Genomic DNA, 6,714 nt, shown 5'->3' on the forward strand with positions numbered 1-6,714 from the left:
TATAAGAGACAGCTCTCTCTCTCTCTCTCTCTCTCTCTCTCTCTCTCTCTCTCTCTCTCTCATTTGAAATTGCTTCCTGGTTGCTTGAGTGGCTAAAGAGGGTAAACCTTGAAAATTTCAAGGTCCCCTCAATTTCCACTTCACACACCAGGAACGATATGGACACAATTACAAAATGTTTTTCACAGATGATTGGCATGAAGCTTCCTAACTCTCACAATCAAGAATAACTCCACAGAATCAATGCTAAAAGCAGATAAGAGTCTGGAGTAAAGCTGAGCAGACAAGGACAAATAGGGTGGAGAGTCCCTGACTTCCCTGGTCTGAGTCCCATCAGATAGTGCAAACAGAAAGGAATAAACAGCAGAATTAACAAGCAGCAGGCCCTGGGGGCTGGACCTGAGCAAATAATGTGGAATCAATAGGCAGCAAGCCCTACAGGCAGGACCAGCAGCCCCACGTATCTGATGAACCCAGGAGATTACATCCCAGTGGAGGATACAAGTGGAGTTGGCAGGAGGAAGGCCCTGGGAGCAGCTGTGCCAGCTCACTCCTAAACAAAAAGCCAGGAGTCCACTTGACCTAGGAACTTACATTCCAGGAACAGATACTTGTGGAGTCAATAGGCAGCAAACCTTGGGAGTGGTTGTGTGTGCTTCAGCCTCAGAACAGGGAAGGACTTTGGGGACCCAAGCCTGAGGACCAAAAGCCTGCTCTATCCCAGGCTGCAGCATCAAGAGAGGAAGAGAGAGGAAGGCATATGCACACACTGGTGAGTGTGGTTGCTGAGGGAATGGCCCCAGGAGAATGGAGTCCCTGGCTGATGCCACAGAAAGGATTTGAGCTGTCTTCTTGCAGTGGTAGAATTGCTAGAGACTCTGGACTTGGGTTCAAACTCAGAGGACAGTGAAATAAAAATACCTACTTCTAAAACAGCCAAGAAAAGCAATAAGTGATCACAAGCTTAAAAAGAGCTTTTTGGAAGAACTTTAAAGGACCTCAAAAACCAAATGAGAGAGGTTGAGGAAGAATTAGGGAAAAACAAGAACAATGCAAGAAAATCAAGAAAATTATGAAAGATCACCCAAAATGGAGAAAGAGATCCAGAAACTGATTAAGGAAAGCAATTCATTAAGAACTAGAATTGGACTAAGGGAAGCTAGCAACTTCCTAAGACAACAAGAAATAAAAAAGCAAAATCAAAAGAATGAAATAATAGAAGAGATAATAATAAAATAATAGAAACATTTTATCATAACAACAAATAACCTGGAAAATAGATCAAGGGGATATATTGCAAGAATTATTGGGCTCCTGGAAAGTTATGACCAAAAAAATAGTTTAGATACCATACTACAAGAAATCATCAAAGAAAACTGCCCAGAAATTCACGAACTAGAGTGCAAAATATAAATTGAAAGAATTCATCAATCACCACCTCAAAGAGACCCCAAGGTGAAAATGCACAGGAACATCATTGCTAAATTGTGTAGCTCCAAGGTTAAGGAAAAAATATTACAACAATGAGAAAAAGATTAAATACTGTGGAGCTACAGCTAGAATAACATAAGACTTAGCAACTTTAATATTAAAAGAATGAAGGGCATGGAACACAATATTTCAAAGAGCAAAGGAACTGGGTTTACAACCAAGAATAACATACCCAGCAAAGCTGAGCATAATTATACAAGGAAAAATGGATATTTAATGAACTAAAGGAGTTTCAACTGTTCTTGAGGAAAAACTAAGAACACAGTAGAAAATATCTATAAGAAACATAAGAAGGTAAACATGAAAAACCAATTATAAGAGATCTAAAAGGTTAAATTATTTAATTCTCATATGCAAAAATGTTATCTATAATTCTTAGGATGATATCATTACCCGGGTCCTTAGAAAGAATATATTCAGATAGAAGATTTGAAGTTGAGATAAACATAATGAAACAACCTAAAATAATAAAATACAGCAGGAAAAGGTAAAGTGGAACAATTATTTCATAGAATAAAGGAATGAATGGAAGAAATGTCACAGAAAAGGGGAGGAGGGAGTAGAGGGTTGTAGTACTAGAACTCTATTCTCACCAGATCTGGGTTAAAGAGAGAACAACATATACAACTATAATGGTAAAAGTCTTCATAATTTACAGAGAAACAGGAGGGGAAAGGATAAAGGAGGGAGAAAAGGAGTCCCCTTAAGAGACCAAGAAATTAAGAGAAGGAAGGTCAAATTAAGAGAAAAGGGGGCAAAGGGATAAGAAAATGGAGGGATACCTAGAAAGGAGTACATATCAGTAAGCAGAAGGGTAAGGTGAGAGGGTAAGGGAGGGATTCTTAAGACAAGTTAAGGGAGGGATTTTTAGAACTGAACTCCTACTGAGAAATAGAAGGGCTGGGTTGGGAGAATAAGGAAGGAACTTTTGGAAAGGGGGATAGAATAAGAACTAAAAGGTAAGAGGGAAGGAACAAGGGAAGGACCTTTAGAAAGGTAGGCCAATTTGGAACTAGAAGAACAAAAGGAGAGTTGTGAATTGGAGAAGTATTGGACAGAAGAAATAGGATGTCTGAGGAGGGATAGAGCAAAAAGAGAAAAAGAGATAACAATGGGGAAAAACAGGTTGGAGGGAAATAACTAATAATTATGACTTTGAATATGAATGAAATAAATTCATCCATGAAAGAAATACAGATAGCAGAATGGACCAAAATACCAAAAACCAAAACCCAGTAATATGTAGTTGACAATGTAAGATGTGAGAAATTAATGTTATTCTCAAGGTAAGAGTTATCAGTATCTCCAAAATGATATATGCCTAGAACACCAATAAAATTAGTCTCTCCTAAGATTGCCTTATCTCAGTGATGGGCAAACTTTTTAAAGAGGGGCCAAAGGAAAGGAAATGCTCATCTGTCAAGTCTGTTTCTAAGGCAACTCTTTCAAAGTTTCATGGTATTGTATCCTACTTATTGTATTCATCAGATTAGGAATAATGTCATGGGGCAGGATAGAATATTTTAGGGGGCCGCATAGTTTGCCCATCACTCCCTTAACCCATTCAGAATACAAAGGCCAATTAAATACCTTTGGCCTCAGTGAGACAAAAACAACTTATATTTTTACTATGTGAAGCTTTACTATACAAAGCATTTTTGGAATTGGGGGGTTGTGTTCTTTAAATTTATACTTTAAAATGTTAATAAGTGTGCCCTTTCTCCCAGTTTCTATAAACCTTACCCCGTGTACCACATATTTATCTGCATTCTGAGTGAATAGGCAGATTAGAGTCTCTAACTGAACCCTGACCAGAGTGTTCTAACAGAATCTGAGTGGATATGCAAATTAGAACCTTTAACTGACAAGAGTGTGTTCTAATGGAATCTGTATCATTAGAGACTGTGTTACAACTGAGTCAGGAGCAGATCAAGGATGTGAGGTACTTTTTCCCCAGGTTTTTCTCTCTTTCTCTCTCAATAAACAACTACATTGTTATTGATGGCTTCCTGGTCTCTTGACCACCACTGCACACAATAAGAAACACTGAAAAATGAGAGACACACATAGAATAGAAATAAAGGGCCAGAGCAAAATATACTATGCTTCAGTTGATACAAAGAAAGCAGGGATAGTAATCTTAATCTCTGACAAAGTTAAAGGTAAAATAGATATAATCAAAAGAGATAGATAGGGAAACTATATTCTGTTAAAAAGGTATCATAGACAATGAAGCATTATCAATATTAAACCTACATGCACCAAATATTATAGCATCCAAATTTTTGGAGGAAAAACTAAGTGAATTACAGATGAAAATGGATAACAAAATAATAATAGTGGGGGACTTCCCCTCTCAGAACTAGATAAATCTTAACAAAAAAAGAAGTCAAGGAGGTGAATGGAATCTTAGACAAGTTAAATATGATAAATATCTGGAGAGAATTAAACAAGAATAGAAAGTAGTATATACCTGTTTCTACACTGAGAAGGTATATGGCACCTTTACAAAGACTGACCATATGGTTAGGACATTGTAATTAAATACAGAAAAGCAGAAATATTAAGTGCATCCTTTTCTAACCATGATGCAATAAAAATTGCATATAATAAGGGACCATGGAAACCTAAGTAAAAACTAATCAGAGACTAAATAACTTAATCTTAAGGAATGAGTGGGTTAAAGAACAAGTCATAGAAACAAATAATTTCATTAAAGAGAATGATAAAAATGAGACAGTATACCAAAACATATGAGATACAGCAAAAGCAATAATTTGAGAAAAATTTATGTTTATGAATGTCTATATTAATAAAATAGGGAAAGAAAAGATCATTGAATTGGGGATGCAATTTTTTTAAACTAGAAAAAAGAACAAATTAAAAATCCTAAAAATTAAAGATGAGTGATAAAATTGAATTTAAGGAAGCTATTGAATTAATAAGTAAACCTAGGAGTTGGTTTTATGAAAAAATGAACAAAATAGACAAATGTGGTTATTTTGATTAAAAAGGAAAACATAATCACTAATATAAAAGATGAAGAAGGTGACTATACCACCAATGAAGATAAAATTAAGGCAATTATTAGGAGTCACTTTGCTCAATTATATGCAAACATATTTAATAATGTAAGTGAAATGGGGGGCAGCTGGGTAGCTCAGTGGATTGAGTCATGCCTAGAGACGGGAGGTCCTAGGTTCAAAGCCTGCCTTGGACACTTCCCAGCTGTGTGACCCTGGGCAAGTCACTTGACCCCCATTGCCCACCCTTACCACTCTTCCACCTATGAGTCAATTCACAGAAATTAAGGGTTTAAAAAAAATAATGTAAGTGAAATGAAAGAATACTTTAAAAATAAACAGCCTAGACTATCAGAGGAGGAAATACAATATTTAAATAAATCTATTTTAGAAAAAGAAATTGAACAGGCCATAAATGAACTTCCTAAGAAAAAACATCAGGATCAGATGGATTTACGAATTCTACCAAACATTTAAAGATCAAATAATTCCAATATTAAATAAATTATTAGAAATAACAGCAAAAGAGGGCAGAGCCAAGATGGTGAAGAAGGTACAGGGACCCATTTGATTTCTACCAAATTACTCTCCAAAAAGCTATGATATCATGTCTCAAAAAAAATTCTGGAGCAGCACAACCTACAAAAAGAAAAGGTAAAGTAATTGTTCAGCTCAAAACAACTTAGAAGATCAGCATAAGGGATCTAGTATGTCAGGAGTACAGTATACCAGGAAAGGCCCCTTCAAGGAAACAAGCCTTGGGCACAGCTGAAGCTGAAGTGGAACTCTCAGCCACAGATGATAAGGGGGTAGCGGGTGAGTCAGACAATTGTTCAGAAGGAGAGTTCTGAACAAGTTCCATTTGCTGTCTCTGGGTGCAAGATTCTTGTTGCTTTGTCCATAAATGCAACCAGGCCACAGATCTGGGGCTCAGTGGCAGGGTGAAGAGAAGTACCAGCATTTACCAGCACTTGTAGCCTCAGGGGAACAGGGGCCTCTGGTCATAGTTCCAAGGGATAAAAAAGTGCTTGGGGTTACTCACAGATCAGAACATAGGCCAGGAGAGTATCAAACACACCTTTGCTTACATCATACCACCTTGGAAGAACTGAAAGCAGATAGATTCCCAGTGTCAGCTCTGAAGGCAGGTGCACAAAGAATCTGAAGTTTGGAACAGTTCTTCACCATGGTGACAGAGGTCAAAAAGGATTTTAAAAATTAAGTAAGAGAGGTAGGAAAAAATTGGGAAAAGAAATGAGAGTGATACAGGAAAATCTTGAAAAAAGAGTCAACAGTTTGGCAACGGAAGCACAAAAAAACACTGAAGAAATTAATATCTTTAAAAAAAAACCAGAATAGTCCAATTGGTAAAAGAGGCCAAAAAATACAATGAAGGGAAGAATTTCTTAAAACAGAGTTGCCCAGATGGAAAAAGATATACAGTCACGGAAGAGAAGAACTTCTTAAAAGGCAGAATTTCCCATATGGCAAAAGAGATAGAAAAATTCACTGAGGAAAAGAATTCTTTACAAAGTAGAACTGACCAAATGGAAAAGGAGGTACAAAAGCTCACTCAAGAAAATCATATCTTAAAAATTAGAATTGGGTAATTAGAAGCTAATAACTCCATGGGACATCAAGGAACAATCAATCAAAATCAAAAGAATAAAAAAAAATAGAAGAAAACATGAAATACGTCATTGGAAAAACAACTGACCTGGAAAATAAATCTAGGAGAGATCATCTAAGAATCACTGGACTACCTGAAAGCTATAATCACAAAAAGAGCTTAGACATTATCTTTTAATAAATTATCAAGGAAAACTACTCTAATATTCTAGACCTAGAGGACAAATTAGAAATGGAAAGAATCCACAAATTATCTCTTGAAAGAGATCCCAAAAAACATAATTCCAAGGAATATTATAGCTAAATTCCCAAACTCCTAGGTCAAGGAGAAAATATTATAAGCAGTCAAAGAGAAATAATTTAAATGTCATGGAGCCATAGCCAGGGTAAAAAAAGATCTAGCAGCTTCTACATTAAGGAATCAGAGGACCTGGAATAAGATATTCCAGAAAGCAAAGGAGCTAGGATTTCAACCAAGAAACCCTTACCCAGCAAAACTGAGGATAGTCCTTCAGGGTAAAAATGAGTTTTCAATGAAAAAGAGGACTTTCAAATATTCCTGATGAAAAGA

This window comes from Gracilinanus agilis, chromosome X (genome assembly GCF_016433145.1).
Source record: "Gracilinanus agilis isolate LMUSP501 chromosome X, AgileGrace, whole genome shotgun sequence".
In the NCBI taxonomy this organism is placed as follows: domain Eukaryota; kingdom Metazoa; phylum Chordata; class Mammalia; order Didelphimorphia; family Didelphidae; genus Gracilinanus; species Gracilinanus agilis.